The following is a 19140-nucleotide window of genomic DNA, read 5'->3' as shown; positions in this document are numbered from 1 at the left end:
AGATTCCACCTCACCCCACAAAGAATGGCTGCTATCAAGAAATCACACAATAACAAATGTTGGCGGGGTTGTGGGGAGAAAGGAACCCTCCTGCATTGTTGGTGGGAGTGCAGACTAGTGCAACCACTATGGAAATCAATATGGAGATACCTCAAAGAGCTTGGACTGGAGGTTCCATTTGACCCAGCCATCCCTCTGCTGGGTATCCTTCCAAGAGAACTAAAAGAATCATATCACAGAGAAATATGTGCACCCATGTTTATAGCAGCACAGTTTGTAATAGATAAATCTTGGAAACAACCTATTTGCCCATCCGTTGGAAACTGGATAAAGAAGTTGTGGTTTTTCTATAAAATGGAATATTACTCAGCCATAAAGAGCGAGAGAATAGATTCATTCATAGGAAAATGGATACAAATTGAAGATATACTCCTAAGTGAAATAAATAAGTCACACATGTGTAAATACCAAATAGTTTCCCTGGTGTGAATATTCTGTAACAATGCATAAGATTCTAATAAGATTACTGACATTTAGAAATTTGAAGAAAGGAGCTAAAGGTGTAGGGAAGGTGTGATACGTAGGGGAAGAAGAAAAAGGGAAAAGAAAAAAATGTGAGAGAATGAAAAGATGAAAATAAAGTGTTTGTAGATGCGGAGGGGAGGAGCGGGTGAAGGAAGGGCAGAGGTAAGGGGAAAAAATGAGAATCAAGACTTGCCATGTAAAGGTACATGATCCCAACAATGAATGTAACTGTATTGTATCCCTAAAATGTACCAATAAACTCAATAAAATTTAAAAAAAAATTGTGCAATGAAGTGGCCTTGAATACATTCATAATATTCTGAAACAGAACCTTTTTTCAGTTTTTAATAGTAGCTATCTTTTCTTTTATTTTGGATTCCACTAGGTGCCTCTTGCACTCTGGCCATGGACTTCTGATTGCACTGCCTCAATCCTACCTTTTCCACAAGCTTTTCATGATAACATGGCAAAACTATGCCTTCTAGCAATAATTTTTTATCTCTCCTTCACACCACTTCTGGCTTCCTGTAATCTGCTTTATCTCTCAAGGCTTTACCTACTCTGTGGTGGTGTCCAGGACACCAAAATGGTAACTTTCACTATTTCCCATAGTGATCCACTAGCAAAATTTTTGCTTCTTTCTCACATACCCTTATGCTCTGAGGATCTAATAGTCCATATTCCAGATGGAGGAAGTCTTCCTCCACAAGGACCTACAGCGATTCCATTGAACTGACACCTAAGGCTTCCCGGGACATTTCTGGTTCCTTATCTTCTGAGCCAACAGGATAAAAAAAGAGTTACAGAGTGTTGAGTGTGAATGATACTCATGTGCTTCCTTACTTCCACCAGACCTCCACAGACCTGGAAAGAAGGAGGCATATGTTTGTAGTGCAGGAAGTCTGTTTGGATCTCTTTTAGTATTATTGTGCTGGTCTAATAAAGTCATTGGGGAACTATATCATCTAAATCCAGACCAGATGACAAACCTTCAGGAAAAAAACTGTAGGCCACTCCATCTGGTAAAGAACCAAGATTCAGTGAAGTGCTTCCTGAAGGCAAGACAAGTAGAGTGGGTAGTAGCACAAGGTAGGTAGAAATGCAATCTATGGCCACAAGGACAGTTACAAAAATGAGATTCATAATTGTCATGAGTATTTATTTTCTGTCTATTAATATGCTTATATATACACACAGACTAAGCAGATGTCTTTGCTTTCTTTATTGGTATTTTTACACCATGTAACATAACATTGAAAGAGTTAATATCAATACCTATCCACTGTTAAATCTACATTATAATATTTAAGTTATGAAGTCTCAGGAAAAGAGGATGTATTACTCAAAGATGACATCAGCTTCAATTCTGGAGAGGGTATTAGTTCTTTTCCTTTTGGACAGAGGATAGTATCACATGAGGCAGAATTCTGAAGTTGTTTTATTTGGAGACTACATATGGCTTTAAAAGATGTATGCGATTGTCAAGCTCACAAGGGATGGGCTGGGACTATTAGTCATGTTATGTCAATGACTGGATTCAAAGAGTCCTAAGCGGTTAGAAGAGCACATTCTTATTGTGTCTGTGGGGTGCTACAGAGAACGTTGGTGTGAAGGCCTGCAAATTGAGGAGAGTGGACTGAGATTAATTGTGGGTGCCACCAATCAATAAACTTCCAGCCCAGGTAGTATAAAAAGGAAAAAGAAAAAAGATAAATATTAAGATCTAGAAACTACACTACCCAAATGTAACATATAGGCTTGTGTGTGCCATAGATGGACACAGATTTCCTGCTGGCACTATGAGAATGAATAGTCAGTGCTTGTAAAGGGAAGGCAGGTGAAAAGAAATTGGACCAGAAGAAATTTTATTAAAGGCCTCCCAAGAGAAACCAGACACATTCACCTCTTCAGGAGTGGGAGCCAGGGCTATATATATTATACATAATTATGTGTGCTGAATCCCTCTTGAAATAAGATGAGATCTTTGAAATAAGACTTTCTGGAACTGAACAGAGCATGAACTATAATACAGACTGATTATAAAGGAAAAGTGGTCCTGGTTTGGCTGTCCAAGGAGACCTCATCACACAAACCACCCCACCATGCCTCCCTAGCCAGCTGTGTGCACAGAGCAGCACACCGTTTTGCAGGCTGAAGTTCCACTGTCTTGGCTATGATGATGCTTCTTAGCTGGCAGCCTCGGGTGGGTCTGTAGAGACCTCGACTCTCTGTACCACAGTGGATCAGCACTCACATGGGTCCCACACACCTCCCTGCACATACAGATGGCAGGAAACATCTCAGACGTGGGTCAGAGCCTGTTAGAGCTGGATGATAAAACTTGGATCTGTTGCCCTGTGATTGCTTGTTTGAGACCTGTCAGGTGCACACAGCTACTCTAAGCCCTGGGACAAAAGGTTCCTGACCTCTCTCTTCACTTCTGCATCCCAGGCTGGATCTGCGCTGGGAGAGCACTCAGCGCAGGGTGGAGGAAGCACATGGTTTCCAGCACAGGCCCTGCAATGCAGATCGTGTTGTTGTATTTGAAATCACCACACGATGGGGATCTGTGCACCACAATAGATGTCCAGAGCCCTGCAGCCAGGCCAGGATCACAGCAGCCTAGGCCTGAGGGGCTGCATGGGGTCCAGCAGGAACTGCTTCAGCCTGTTCTGCTAGGTCCTGCTCTGACCTCAGGCAAACAAAGAGAGATGTGGGGACACAGCAGCCAGGACACTTCCTGAAGTAGAAAGAGTTGTGGGCATGAGCACTGCAAACTGAGGAGTCTGGTTTCATCTTGAAGACTCTTATTTTTACTTTGTCTACCAGATCTCAGGAAACAGGAAGCTTATGGCTGATATGTGAGAAGTGGCAGAGTTGCCCACAGTCCCCTGGGGAGGGACACACGGACACTGATTTCTGTGCAGGAAACATGCTGTGATGTTCACTGTGTTTATGTTTGTCTTCTTTAAATATCTGTGTGCTTTTTAATCAGCGCTCAATCACTGCAAACATCATGAGTAAATTGAAAGAACACACATTCACAAATGTTCACTCAAGAATGATTTTATTGCTAGGTAAGTTTCATAAACACTGATTATTAGAGGCCACAGGAGGAGACTAGGGAGGTGACCACTTGGCCCACTGGAGGATATTACATTATCCAGGCACGGGCAGTACAGGGTTTTTCTGGGTCCTGAAGATCCACTATGCTGTATGAGCAGTTTTCAAAGTGATTAATATAAGTGCACTTCATTGTGTCAAGTTGCTCAGGTACATTGTATCTGTCATGGAGAGAAGACCCAGGCCTATTAGGAGGATGAGGACACCAGCCATTCTGCCCCACTGTCAATGCCAGCTTTGTGCACAAACACCTCCCATGTGGTTGGCCAGGGTGCTGCTCACTGACCCGTGGTGGACCCTGCCTGGAAGTCCTAGGATGGGTCCCAGAAACCTGGACCTCTGTACCACAGATAGCACACAGAGCAGCCCTCTCATGGGTCCCACACTCCTCCCTGCATGCACAGAAGGCAGGAGCCTCTCTGACAAGCCCAGGTCACGTCTGCCACGCACTTGGCCAGGAAGACTTTTCCACCCTAGGCCTTCTGCCTTCCCTGTCCAGGAAGTGGCCTGCTCTGCTGCTGCTGCTGGAATGCAGGAGGGAAGGCCTGTCCCTCCCAGCATGGCTGCTGGTCACTACAGGACCTAGCACAACAACCTGGAGCAGGGAGCCACCCCAGACCAGGGTCGCAGATCTCAGTGAGGTCAGGTAGGCTCCTGTGCGTACTCAGTGGTATGAGCAGCTTAGTGCTCATAACTCTTTGAAGCCTGTACCATGGCTCTAGATTTAAACTGCCAGAGAGGAAAGAAGCAGTCAGCTCTGTGGCCCCTTAGGACAGTGTTGCTTTTCATCAAGGGATGCTGGACTTCAGCTTAACCAAAGGGGACGTTTTGATCCTCTTCCTCCTCCCTAAGCAATGCATTTCCTCTGTACACACTGTGTGGAGCACTGGACGTTGGCACTTGCAACATTTGGTGATGCAGTAAAGAGGAGGTCAGATGCGTGCTCATGGTGACCCGGGCTCTGGGCACTGACCAAAAGTGATAAAAAGATACCTGTGGGTGTCATCCTGTGACTGGAAGAAAATTCTGCAATTATGCCGTGAGCTCTAAGACCCCACTTAATTAAGATAAAGGATTAGTTAAGTTGTACTGCAAAACATTCTGAAGAATTTTAGGGAAAAATAGTGATGGTGCTGAAACAATTTGACAATTCAGATGACAAGATTACAATAAAAAGTTTGACATCCAGTACGCCAAAGAATATAAAAAAGGAAAGGAAATTTGTGATAAAATATTAAGAATTGTTGTTGTTGAATATGAATAAGGGTTTTCAGTGTACTTTACTTTTCTTTATTTTTTTAGTATATGTGCTCCTGAAGCAAGCACTCAGTGTACTTTTCAATAATTTTATATGAATACATTTTTCTTTACACATACCAAAATGCCATTTTAAGTCTTTTAAAATTCAGAAGTGGTAGGTTGTGAAATGGTGCAGTCACAGAGGAAAAGACCTCAAGTTCCTACAAGGTCAAATCACAGTTCTATATAACTAGTATAGCAAGTCCCAAGAAAGGAAGCAGACACAGCCACATTTGTATGTTCCTCGCAGTTATTCATAAAAACAAAAGCACAGGCATCCCGAAGGCCCTCCACACAAGACTGAAGTGATCAAGTATGGGCTGGGTAAGTCCTGGCCTGTAGCTATGGTGTGAAGGGAAGAGGCTCTAATAGGTGGTGATGGAGCTGAACCAGAAGAAGCTGCTGAGAAAAATGAGTCCACACAGCGAACACACTCTGGGACTCCAGTGGTGCAAATGCTCTAGCAGAGGGGAGATCAACAAGACAGAAGGTGGAGCTGAGGATTCCCAGGGGGCAGGAAGGCATCTTACAGTGTACATTTTTCATTTGTGGAAATTGTAGAAAAAGCCAGGGTTTATGGGTAGACCTATAATCCAGCTACTTAGGAGGCTGAGGTAGGGAGAACTGAAAAAGTTCAAGGCCAGCATGGAGAAAGCCTGAATTCAATTCAAAGCACCACAAAAATACTACAAAAAATTCCATAAAAAGAAATAGTGGTGATATTTAAACAACAAGGTGGATATACTAAATGCTAGTGAATTTTTAAACTTGAAAATGGTTAAATTGAAAATCACATCTAATAGAAAATAATTAAAAATAAGGTAGAAATTATTACAAGACATTTAACCATATACATTTCAGTCAGTAATGAACATGCATAATTCTGCCATCTGTAAGCAGGACCAAGTTGTTAGAACACAGGGTCCTTCACTGGATGCAATTTTGATTCCAGTGAGACATAGAAAGGGCAAAAGCTGAGACAGACTGAGAAGGGACATAACAGACACCACATAGTCAACACCAAGAGCTTAAGGCTGGATCTCCTTGGCCCTGTACCTCCCTCTCTGTAGTCTGGCAATAGGGTGTATTTAAGTCTGGGCCTGAGCATAGAAGAAGACAAAACACCTCCCTGCCCTGGCCAGGAAGCATTGGCCTTGGGCCTCCAGACACTAATAATTTAGGCATCTAGAAAGTGTCTTGCAGTGGTGGTCATGGGTCCAAATATTTTCCCAGAGAAACTAAAACAAATGTTAATTGTTCTATACACAAAATAAAAATGAAAGATTATGAGAAAATTGATGTAGAAGTTGAGTCTTTTCCAGGGAAGGGAGCTGGTTCTCACAGTGGGCCCATGTCCTAGGGGTCGAGTAGCATCATAAATGGACAAGCATCATGGAAACATAGAAGTAAAGTGGACCAGGTACACTGACCATTTGTCAATCACTGTCCTAGACTGGGGATCACAGATCAGGACAAAGGAAACTGTCACATGCATAGTAGGTGATTAATGAACCTGCAGAATCTCACAGCTACCTGACAATCCCCAGTTTACAGTGAGGCTGGCAGATTGAAAACTCTCCCAGGGACCCACAGCTACTACTTGAAGAATAGGAAATTCAGATTCAGGCTGCTGTTACTCCAGCACTGAAGCTCTTCCCACTTCACTGCAGAAGGATCCCTCACTCTTTTCATTCTGAAGCCCAGGAACCAGGGAGGAGGATCTTATGGATTTGCTGGGATGAACCAGCACTGACCAGTTGGGAACAGTTTAGCTACTATGCAGAAGTTCTTTCTTGTAAGAGAAATATCTCACCAGCCCTGAACATGGTCATAAAAACAACCACACTGCAGAGAGCGCAGAATTTTTCTTGTAAGAGAAATATCTCACCAGCCCTGAACATGGTCATAAAAACAACCACACTGCAGAGTCTACTGTTGCTTGCTACAAAGGCAAATTCAAATTGTAAGAGCCAGAAAAAGAAGATGTACTTGTAACAGGAACTGGTCAGTTCCTAAAGTGCATGAAAGGCTCCTCTGGACACCTCTCCCAGTCTGGTTTTGGAATTTTCCTCCTGCTACACTGTGCATTACCCATGAGGCTGCTCAATCATTGTGGGAAGAATTTTTCAGAAAGTTCTCTGGTGTTCTCACATAAGCTGCTCACTCCTCTGCTAACTGTGGTTGACGTAAGATTCTCTGAGGCTCTTGTTTACAGTCAGAATCAGAAGAAAGGATGGGAAAGGCTATTTCACACCAAAGCTTGTACTAGTAGTGACACTCCTGTTGGACCATGTTCTAGAAAACCATCTTATTATTTAATATGTTTTCCTGTCCTCAGGAGCCTATGTTCGTATGGGCATTTCTGAAAAAAACAAATGAATGGCTAAAGGGAAATAAATCTGAGGCAGAATAAAGCCAAGTGCCCATCTATAGGTGAATGGATAAGAATCATGTGGTCAGTTGATACAGAGCAGCTTATTTATTTATTTAAAAATTTTTTTAAAAAAGTTTTTTGGTACTGGGGATTGAACTCGGGTCCTTGCACTTGCAAGGCAGGTCACCGAACCACTGAGCTAAATCCCCAGCCCTGATACAGAGCAGTTTAATGGACCTTGAAGAAGGAAAACATTCTGACACACTGTGTATCACAGACAAACCTGTAGGTCATCATGCTAAGTCCAGCTAACTGGTCACAGTAGGTCCATTACCACATGTATGCAGGTTTATGAAGCTCCCATAGCAGTTACACTTGTAGATTCAGAAAGGAAAATGAGGTTGCCAGGGGATGGGGTAAAGGTGATGAGAACCATGATGGGTTACTTTTACTGGTGAAAGATGGAGGCACTGTGGTGGTAATTACTGAGGAGGTTTCACCCAGTATGAAAGTACTAAATGCTTTTGATCAATGAAAGACACAAGACTGTAAACTAACCCACCCTCCACCACATCCACAGAAAACCTTTACATAGACTGTGAAGTCTGGGTGATGATCATGTGTGGATACAGGCTCTGAAGAGGGTATTCCCAGTCTGGGATGCTGTCAATATAGGTGAAGAAGCCATATGGGAGGTCTCTATCACTGCTCAATTTCACTGTGAATCTAAACCTGCTTGACAAAATAAAGTCTGAATATCAACCAAAGAATGAGATTTTGAATTAGGAAAAACCTGTTTTTAAAGACAGCCAAGTGCCCTCTTGGCCACAACTGGATTGAGACTCACATCCTGCAGCACTGCATCCCATCTTCATTGCAAGAACACTCCTCACAGTACTGAGTCCTCCACTTTGACTTCAGTGGGTGCAGGATCCCATCTTGATCTTTGCATTCTGAAAAAACTCACATAGCACTGTCAGTGAAGTCCACAGGTCATGCAATAGGAGCAATTCTTGAGGACACTGAGGCCAGGCTCTGCCTTGAAATGACAGACAATTTAGAAGGTGTGGATGGCAGTAGTTTTGTTTAACTTCAGCTGAATTTCAGTATTGGGAGGTATATGGAACTGGAAACATTTTCAAAAGCAAACTCAAATCTTTCTGTATTTTAATTCAAAATAGATATTCAAGAATAACTAAGACCTGTCATGTAAAGGTACAATATCCCAATGATGGATGTAACTGTACTGTATACCTAAAATGTACCAATAAACTCAATGAGAAACAAAAGAATAACTAAGATCTTCCTCTTTAATTGCCCTGGGAGCCTGTTTTCCCCTGGTGGAGGATCTCTGAGCAAATGCCTCATTCTGTACATTTTGAGCTTGCTGCTTTTTACTTTGGTTCTCAGTTACTTACACACTGGTGAACATGTTGGGGGCTTACACAAACGGGTGCACAAGAGGTTCAGGTTAGTGGAAGATCTCGTGCTCAGATGCAAAAGTCCTGGGTTCTACCCTAGCCCCAGAACAGACACACAAAGACAATGTCAAGCAGACAAACACAAACCTATCCCACGCTCCACTACAGAACACAGAAATCAGGATCCCTGGGTGTGGACCAATGCTCACATCATTTTCAAGTACTGGAGAAATGTGTTCATTCAGCCCATGGAGAAAACCACTGAAGAGATGCCTGAAGCCAAGGTGGGTTTGCAGGACCCAGGCACTCAGAATAGCCTAGGTTGCCACAGACGTGCACATCTCCCCCTTCAGTGTCTCTGGATCAGACCGGCAGATTAACAGGTCTCCCTCTGCTTGCCATGACCATCAAAGTCTGATATCTCTTTGGACTCCACAATGGTTCTCAACCCTGAGTCCATGTGGGAATCAACCAAGAAGCTGCTGAATATGCTGTTTTGACAACAGACATTCTGGTTCATTGTGTCTTAGATGGATCCTGAGGATTGGTAGGTTTGCAAAGCTCTCTAGGCAACTCTCAGCCAGGCAGAATTGAGAGTAACTGTCTTATATGTGGGCCTCGTTGAAGACTGTGATTTGATTCCATTACAGTATGTACCCTCACCTACCTCCCTTTATAGAATCAAACAGTTTCACTTGACAGCTGGTTGTATCTACCATGCTTCAATAACATTACAAACATTTAAAACCAATACTTACCAGCAGTGGAATTTTCTTGACCTCCCTCCAAGGGTACGGTAAAACACTGGGCACCACATGACATCACGAAGGCAGCCAGGACCAGGAGGCCTCCCAGGAGAGCTTTCTGTAATGTACAGAAAGTAAGGGTGGAGACTGTCACCCTGGACTGATGGTCACAAACAGGGCTCATTACTGGGCTCTGGCCAGATTTCAGAATGTGGAGCTTCTTCCCTCCTGTTTCCCAGCCAGGGAACCAGATCTACAAAATCCCTAAGTAAATATTAGAACTAAATACATTTCAAGAATCTTATAGCTGCAAAGATAAGTCTTTCTTATTTCAGAGGAAGTTTAAGCTCTTCTTGTGGATAAAAGGATTTTCAGTGGTTTCACAGAATAAATAGAATTTGAAAAACAAAATGAGTATGAGACAAAGAGGTTATAGAAACAATAAAACATGTACAAAGACACAGAACCAGAGAAAATAGAGTTGGCAGCTGGTTGCAACTAAGTTAATTGGACAAGTGACTAAGACGATAGGCTATAGCAGTGTCTGAGTCACTTTCCTAGACACTGAGACACAATAACTGACTCCTGCAAAATAAAGGCTCACATTGGCTCACCATTTGTAGAGGTTTCAACCCTTGCATGGTCGACAACATGTCAGAAGGAGCTAATATTGAGGAAATCTGCTCATATAACTGTAGGTGGAAAGTAGTGAGAGATCAAGAGAGGAGATAGAAAGGAAGTATGTATTTTAGGTCACACCCACAGTGTTCTGCCTCTTTTGTCCAAACTCCACCTCCTTACAGCAATTCCAGTATAATGTTGATGAAATTCAACCGCTTTCCAAAATCTCTATCCTGAACATGTAAGGCTTTGGGGGACGTCTATATATAAGCCATAACATTTAGTGTTCCATCCCACCAGAAGACTCATGCATATCTCTCTATGGAATATACATTTGGTCCATCTCTAGGAGTTGACAAAGTCTTAACAATTCCAACATTGGTGAAAAGCCAAAAGTCTAATGTTTATTCTTAGACTTAAGGCAAAATCTTACCTGAGAACACACATAACATTCAAAAAGAAAGGTAAAGAAGCCAATATACAATGGTAAAGGGTAAACATTCCCATTCCAAAAGGGAAGAATAAAGGAAGAGAAAGGAACGAGACTAGAGCAAGCCTGAACACAGGAGCACAAACATTAAATCCCATAACTATATGTCCAGACCTGGGGCTAGATGTGATGATGCTAGCCCCAAATGGCTTGGGTCCTGGCCCTCGGGTAATGCTGGAGGGGTGCAGCTCTCATGGCTTCACTATTTGGCTGGATTTGCCGTATACTTGCAGATTTTCTCAGATGTTCCACAAGCCTGGCTTATCTAACTTCTTGTGGTCTCCACTGCGCTTTCCAGTCCACCATCACGGATTCATCATGCACATGGTCACATGCATGCCAGTCAAGTTGTATACAACTGAGCTATGTATACTGTCAACCTAGATAAATTTTAATAACAAGAAAGACAATTTTTGTATTCACTGTCTTCACTGCACTCATTCTTTCTTGTAGATCTGAATTTAAATTTGGCATAATTTTCTTTCCTCCTTTCCATTAAAATTTATTGCAAGAAAGATTTGGTGAAAATTTTCAAAAATTTCTAGGAGTTAGATGATCAATCTATAACTTTTAGGGGGTCTGCATCTGAGTATATAACAGCCTTGTCTCAATAGTTTCCCACAGCTTTCTCCAGCACCTCAGATTACAAGGGTCTTAAACAGAGGTCTGGCTTTCTGACCAGGGGACTTGGAAGGTTCTCAGTGATGGCCCTGTTGATCCTTTCCAGCACCATCTCCACAACCCTTGTAGACCAGCTCACAGCCTGCTGTGGTGTTTCCAGAAACCATCATTCCTCAGTGCTGCAGTGTCAGGGTGGTGTGAGGATTCTCATCATGGGGCTGCAGCCTCATGAGTAGATTTGTGCCGGTCTCCCCTTGCCGAATTCTCAAGCTTACATGTTGGGATGGTAGTGAGGAAAGGTACCTGTTCTGTTTCTCCTTTCCATGACTCATTGCCCTTCCCCTCTTCACATGAGTTGTAAACCTAGCACCTTACAACACCGTCTATGTAAAGGGTGCAATGTAGCTTGTTACAGTGAATTGTTTTTTGTTTTGTTTTGAGATGGGATTGCGCTATTTTCTACACGCTGGGTTTGGGCTCCTGGTATGAGGCCATTCTTCTGCCTCAGCATTGATAGACAGCAGAGAGTCACCACCCATTCAACATCATTGTGAAGTATTGCTGCCCTAGAACACATGGAATATTTCCAGTGTGTTAATTAACAGGAGACCCTGGTTCAAATGAAGTATGAGTCATTTATAAATCAGATCTGTTTCCTGGTTATATGTGTTCACCATAGTCTCTGCTCCTAACATGCATTTGTCATTGACCTGTGAGGAAAAGAAATAGAAGGCTCCCCTCCCTTGTTCCTTCTCCCTACACTGGGTAGCTAGCTAGGCACATCACATGTCTTTACTTGATTTAACTCACAAAGAAACATATGCTGAAGAAAGCAGTCATCACCACAATGTGATAAACCTGGGTTTGATGAAGACATGAATAACAAAACAGGTGAGACTATTGCACTCTGGCCAAGGCTGAGGTCCGGACATCATTGCCCTTAGCATTGGTGAGACAACAAAAATTCACCACACCACCTCTCAGGGATGGGAGAGATCCACTCTCCAGGCAGATTTGCTCTTGACTTGCTGTGTGACTCAAACCCTTGGAACTTCCTAAAGTACTTCTTGCATCTTCATTTTTTACTCCTTGGGACATCAAGGAAGCCTTCCTTATGTTTGTTCATGAACAGCATTCTTTATTAAAAATAGAACTATAGTTCTTCATAGAACTACAAATGGAAAGACTTTAATCCAGTAATCCTACCCCTGTTTGTATGTACAAGGGAAATAAACCAGGATGTTTAAAAAGTACTTGTACTTCCATATTTACTGCATTATTCATAATAGCCAAGCTACATAATCAACTAACAGTCAATGTGATGGATAAAGTGTTAGATATATACAATGGGATACATAGGTCATAAAAATGGATTAAATCTGGTTATTTGGAGTAATTTATACGGAAATGGAGTTTTTCTTTTAGGAGGAGTTTTGTATATTATGTTTATTTTTTAAAAAATTCCTTTATAGTTGGAGACTGGATAAAGAAGATGTGGTTTTTATATAAAATGGAATACTACTCAGCCATAAAGAATGAGAAATTAGAATCATTTGTAGGAAAATGGATACACATCGAGGTTATACTCAAGTGAAATAAATAAGTCACACATGTGTAAAAACCAAATGGTTTCTCTGGTGTGAAAAACTATAATTGTACATGACTCTAATGGTATAATTGACAATGTAAAATAGGAAGAAAAGGGCTAAAGGTGTAGGGGAAGTGGGAAGGGTAGGGGAAAGGAAATAAGAGAAAACAAAAATATGAAAAATGAAAAAATGGAAATAAAGTATTTGTAAATAGGGATGGGAGCAGGGGATGAAGGGAAGGCAGGGGTACAGGTTAAAAATGAGAACCAAGACTTGTACAAGATCCCAATGATGAATGTAACTGTACTGTATATCTAAAAGGTACCAATAAACTCAATGAAAAAATCCTTTAATATGTTTACAGTCTATACAATTACATTCATCGTAGGGAGTTGATACAAATACATAATTCGATTTAATTCCTTTTACTTTTCCTATCTTCCCCATCCCTTTCCCCACCAATCATTGCTTGATCCTCTTGCTATGTGCAAAAAAGCTATCTCTCTGGTTTGCATTATTTATGTTTCATTTTGATTTTTAATTTATTTACATTTTTGGCTTTTCATATAAGAGAAACTAAATGATATATGGGACTGGGTGTCTGATGTATTTTACTTAACTTAGTTACAAAGTACATTCTTTTTCCTACAGAGAACCCAAATTTATACTTATTTTGACAGAGTAACACTCTACTGTGTATAAATACCAAATTTTCTTTATCTATTCATCTGTTGATGGGTTGATGGGCACATAGGCCAATTACAAGATTTAAATTACTATGAATTGTACTGCTATAACTTGTGGATAATTGAAATATTATATTTTTAGCTTTTGGGTAAGATACATAGAAAGGTAATAGCTAAGACAAAAGGTATTTCTATTTTTAGTTTTTGAGGAATCTTTATACTTATTTCTATTATGGTTGTATTAGATTGTATTCCTACCAATAAGATAAAAAGATACTTTTTTACCTGAAGCTTTGCAAGCAATGTTATTATTTGATTTCTTCATGGGAGCCATTTTTCCTGGAGTAACAAGAAATCTTGGTGTTCCTAATTTGGATTTTTCTAATAGCTGAAGATGTTGAAAATTATTTTTCATATATTCAATATTTTTACTTCTAATAAATGTCTATTCATTGTTGTTGATTAATTATCAGATCTTTTATTTTGTGGGTCTAATTTTTTGAGTTATTTAGGTATTCTTGATATTAGTCTTCTGTCTAAGGAATAGCTGCAAAAATATTTTACTTATTCTGTCAATTTTCTGTTTACTCTGTTGGTAATGTTCTTTGCAGTGCAGAAACTTTTTAATTTTATATAATTCAATTGTTGATTCTTGATGTTATTTCTTGCGCAATTGAGATTCTGTTCAAATAGTTTTTCCCATAGCTATGTTTTAAAGAATTTTATCTCTTTTAAAGATCATAAATACTTACTTCAAGAACCTGTACTCTGATAAAATTGAAAACACAGAAGAAATGGACAGATTTCTAGATAAATATGAATTATCAAAATTGAATAAAGAAGATATAAAAATCCTAAGCACCCTGATTACAATCAGTGAAATTGAAAATATAATTAAAAATTTACCAGCAAATGAAATTCCAGGTCCTGAAGGCTTCACTGGTGAATTCTACAAGACACTTAAAGAAGAACTACTCTTTAAACTTTTCAATGAAATTGAAAGGGAAGCAATACTTCAAAACTCATTCCTGGAAGTAAGTGTTACTTTGATTCCAAAAGCAGAGAAAGACCAAATAAAAATAGAACTACAGGCCTATCTCCCTAATGAACATAGATGCAAATACCCTCAATGTGATACTGGCAATAGAATACAGAGGGTCATCAAGAAGATCATACACCCTGACCAAGTTGGATTTATTCCAGGGATAAAAGGATGGTTCAACATATGTAAATCAATAAATGTAATACACTATATTATTAGAGCCAAGGGAAAAAATATATGATCATCTCAATAGATGCAGAAAAAGCTTTTGACAAAATGCAGCACTGATTCATGATCAAAACACTGCAGAAAATTGGAATAGATGATCTTTATCTCAACTTGATAAAGCCTATTTATGAAAAACCAACAGCTAATATCACACTAAATGGTCAAAAACTAAAAACTTTATGCTAAAATCAGGAACAAGAGAAGGATGTCTACTCTTACCTCTCCTGTTCAGTGTAGTTCTGGAAACATTAGCCACAGCAATTAGACAAAAGAAAGAAACAAAAGGAACAAAGGTAGAAAAGGAATAAGTTAAACTGTCGTTATTTGCTGATGATATTTGCTGATGCTACATAGAAGACCCAAAGAACTCCACCAAAAGACTTCTAGACTTAATTGAAAGATTCAGTGGAGTAGCTGAATACAAGACCAACAACAAAAACCGATAGCTTTACTGTACATGAACAACAGACTCATTCAGAGGAGAACTGGAGAAACAAGTACTTTTACAATACCATTCAAAAAAGTGAAATCCCTAGGAATCAATCTAATGAAATAAATAAAAGACCTCTACATTGAACTACAGCACTCTGAAAAAGAGATGAAGAAGATATAAGGAAATGGAAAGCCATTCCTTGTTCCTGGGTAGGAAGAACCAATATAGTGAAAATGGCCATACTTCCAAAACTGCCATTTAGATTTAATGCAATCCCAGGTGAAATCCCAACAGTATATTTCACAGAACTGGAGAAAAAATACAAAAATTCATTTGGAACAAGAAGAGACCTAGAATAGCAAAAGCCATTCTAGGCAGTGGAGACGTGACAGGAGGCATCACAATCCCCAATTTGAAACTATACTACAAAGCTACTATGATAAAAACAGCATGGTATTGGCAAAGAAACAGACCTGAGGATCAGTGGAATAGATTAGAAGATACGGAAACAACCTCAGAATACTTAGCCACTTCACCTTTGACAAATGAGCCAATCATCCTCTCTGGATTTCAACCTGCCAAAGATTGAAACTAGACCCATATCTTTCACCATGCACTAAACTAAAATCCAAGTGGATTAAAGGTCTAAATATTAAAATAAATTTGCTGGAAGATAAATTAGGTAGAACTCTTGAAGACACTGGCAGAGGAAAAGACCTTATGAACAAATACTCAGTAACACAGGAACTAGGACAAAGAATCAATAACTGGGATCTCATCTTTTTAAAAAGCTTCTTCACTGCAAGATAAACCACCAACAGAGATAAGAGACAACCTAAAATGTGGTAAAAAACTTTAATCAGCTATCCCTCAGACAAAGGACTACTATTTAGAATATATAAAAAACTTTAAAAAATCAGACCCCCCCAAATATAAAGACCCCATTAAAAAATGAGCATCTGAGAGGAATAGACATTTCTCAGACAAAGAAGTAAAAGCAGAAAATAAACATATGAAAAAAATGTTCAACATCACTGGTCATTGGAGAGATGCAGATGAAAACAATACTGAGATTCTGTCTCACCCCAGAAAGAATGGCTACTATTATGCAATAAATCAATAACAAATTCTGGTGGGTTGTGGGAAGGAGGAAAGCCTTCTCCATTGTTGGTGGGAGTGTAGACTGGTGCAACCACTGTGGAAATCAATATGGAAACACCTCAAAAAACTAGAATTAGAAGTTCCATTTGACCCAGCTATCCCTTTGCTGGATATCATCCCAAAAAAATTAAAAGAATCATACCACAGTGATATATGTACACTCATATTTATAGTGGCACAGTTTGTAATATCTAAAGCTTGGAAATAGCCCAAGTGCCCATCAACTGGAGGCTGGATAAAGAATTTTTTTTCCTAAAAAATGGAGTACTACTCAGCCATAAATAATGAGAAACTAGAGATATTTATAGCTAAATTGATGCACATTGAGGCCATATTCTTAAATGAAATAAATAGGACATACAAGTGTAAATACCAAATAGTTTTTCTGGTGGGAGAAACTGAAAGTGCAAATAAGGTCGAAAATGAATAATTGATATATGAAATAGGAAGAAAAGGGCTAAAGAGGTAAGGAATGTGGGAGGGTAGTGGAAAGGAAAGAAGGGTAAGGAAAAAATGTGAGAAAATAAAAAAAATTGAAACAAAGTCTTTGTAAACAGGAGGGGGTGGAGGGTTTGAAAGGGAGCAGGGGAATGGGGAAAAAATAAGCAAGATACATCATATAAAGGTACAAGTTCCCAATGAAGAATGTAACTGTATTGTATACTTAAAATGTATTGATAGACTTAATAAAAAATAATTTTACTTCTTTTATCTTCCAGCAATTCGAGAGTTTCTGTTTTAATATTTAGAGCTCTGATTTAGTACATAGTGAGTCTATCTTCTTCATATATCTGGCCAGTTTTCCCAGCACCATTTACTAAAGAGGCCATTTTTTTAAAGGTTTGCTTTTGTTCTTTTTGTCTAATATCCAACAGATGAATGTGACAGGGCTTTTTAGTGTATACTCAATTCTGTGGGAAGCAGGGATTTTTATGTTACATGAAATGAGCCAGGTACTCAATTACCAATGATGCTTGACCTCACACACATATGGAGTCTACAATACTTTTCTAATAACAGTTAAGAGTGCAGTGATGGTTACCAGAAGCTCAGGGGAGCAGGAGGAAGAGAGGAAGGGGAAAGAATGATCAATCAGTACAGTTAGACAGGAGTGAGGGGTTCTGCTGTGCTACTGGACAGTAGGGTGACCATAGATAAAAATAATGCACTGCATATTTCAAAAAGTGTAGAGGAATTTGTATTGAAAGTTTTCACCATAAAGGAATGATATATGATTAGGACATTTATCCTGAAAATTACACAATATAACCATGTGGCAGAATATTGTATGACCCCATTAACATGTAAAACTTTTATGTTTATGTATCAATATAAAATATCTCTTAAACATGCTTAAGAGAAGGTTAATATTTTTTTCAGGAAGCAAAAAGAATGGTCCTCTTTTTAATATCTCGCTTACAGGCATCATATCCAGGACAGCTTTTGATGAACAAAAACAAGCAGCACCTCCTGTCATTTTTGCCAGTGAGCTCCAGCAGCCATGACTGAATACCACAGAATTGGGGTTTGAAATAGAGTCCTTTGTTCACCATTCAGACTACAAGTCTGAGGTCCGATCCTTAGGCAGGCGCAGGTTTGGTATCTTGCAAAGCCTCTGTCCTTAGTTTGCAGATGTTGCTCTTCTGCCTTTTTGCATATCTCTGCTGTCTTTCTTGTGGATCTAAAGATTCTTTTATAAGGACCCTGGACCTATTGGTTTGGGGTTTATTTAATATCTCATTGAGTAGGCTACTTTTCTCATTGCTTAGACAAACTACCTGTCACCCAAGTTAAAGGGGATGAAGGGAGGGCTGGGGAATGAAGAAAAATAAGAATCAAGATAAGTCATGTAAAGGTACAAGATCACAATGATAAATGTAACTGTATTGCATACCTAAAATGCACCAATAAATTTAAACAAACAAACCAAAGTTAAAGGGGGAAAGATTTATTTAGCTCACAGTTTGTAGAAGTTTCAGCCCATAGTTGGCTGGCCCCAAGGCATCATGGCATGGCAGAGGGACATCACAGAGGAGAAAAAGTTCATGGCAGGTGGAAGGCAGTGAAGCAAAAAGTAGCAAGGAAGCAGCAAGTGATAACAGCAGAATCTTTCTGTCCTTTACATTCTATCAAGGCTACATGCCCTTAGGGCAGGTAGCACTCACAGCAGGGTGGCCTTCCCATTATCCACCCACAGAACTATGCTAATTTAGTAATCACACACCCTTGATCCTAACATCACATGTTCTAGATGCAGCCACCTTTGAAAAGCTTCAGCTTCTGGGGGACATTAAGATATAAGCCATATACTCATTTTACCTTAGTTACCTCTTTAAAAGCTCCACTTTCAGGATAGTTAAATTTTAAAATCCTGGTGTCTAGGGGATCAGTCCATAACATTGAAGGAACACATTTGAGCCCTTTATCCCTTTATTGTAGTGTTCCCTGCAGTATGATCTAGCATCTGAAATCCCATTCTGTTCTCCCCAGGGCCCTAGAGGAGCTCTGGCTTCTTGAATAGGGCATGGAAGATCCTCAGTGATGGGCCCATTGATCCTTTCCAGCACCCTTTCCACTGCATCTGCAAAGCAGCTCACAACCTGTTGTGGTGACTCCAAAAGTGTGCCTCAGTGCTGCAGTGTTGGTGGGTGGAGCCTGTTGGGTGGATTTTCATCATGGGGCTTCAGTGTCACAAGTGACTTTATACCTTTCTCCGGTTGTTGAGTTCTCAAGCTCACATGTTGGGGTGATAGGAAAGCTGCCTCTTCTTTTTCTGTTTTC

General features: G+C 40.0%; 1 long non-coding RNA gene across 1 annotated transcript; it reads right to left on the bottom strand.

The window, feature by feature from the left end:
• Nucleotides 1–3608: 3608 nt before the first annotated feature.
• Nucleotides 3609–10973, bottom strand: LOC104861164. Its single transcript, XR_002025279.1, has 4 exons — nt 10714–10973; nt 9501–9606; nt 8169–8274; nt 3609–3809 (listed from the first exon to the last, which is right to left on the bottom strand). It is a non-coding gene; the product is annotated as an uncharacterized LOC104861164 (long non-coding RNA).
• Nucleotides 10974–19140: the final 8167 nt, after the last annotated feature.

Source organism: Fukomys damarensis, unplaced genomic scaffold, assembly GCF_012274545.1.
Source record: "Fukomys damarensis isolate Sample0158 unplaced genomic scaffold, DMR_v1.0_HiC HiC_scaffold_1, whole genome shotgun sequence".
NCBI lineage: Eukaryota > Metazoa > Chordata > Mammalia > Rodentia > Bathyergidae > Fukomys > Fukomys damarensis.
Note: the sequence above shows the minus strand (reverse complement) of the source record. Positions and strands in the feature narration are given on the sequence as shown.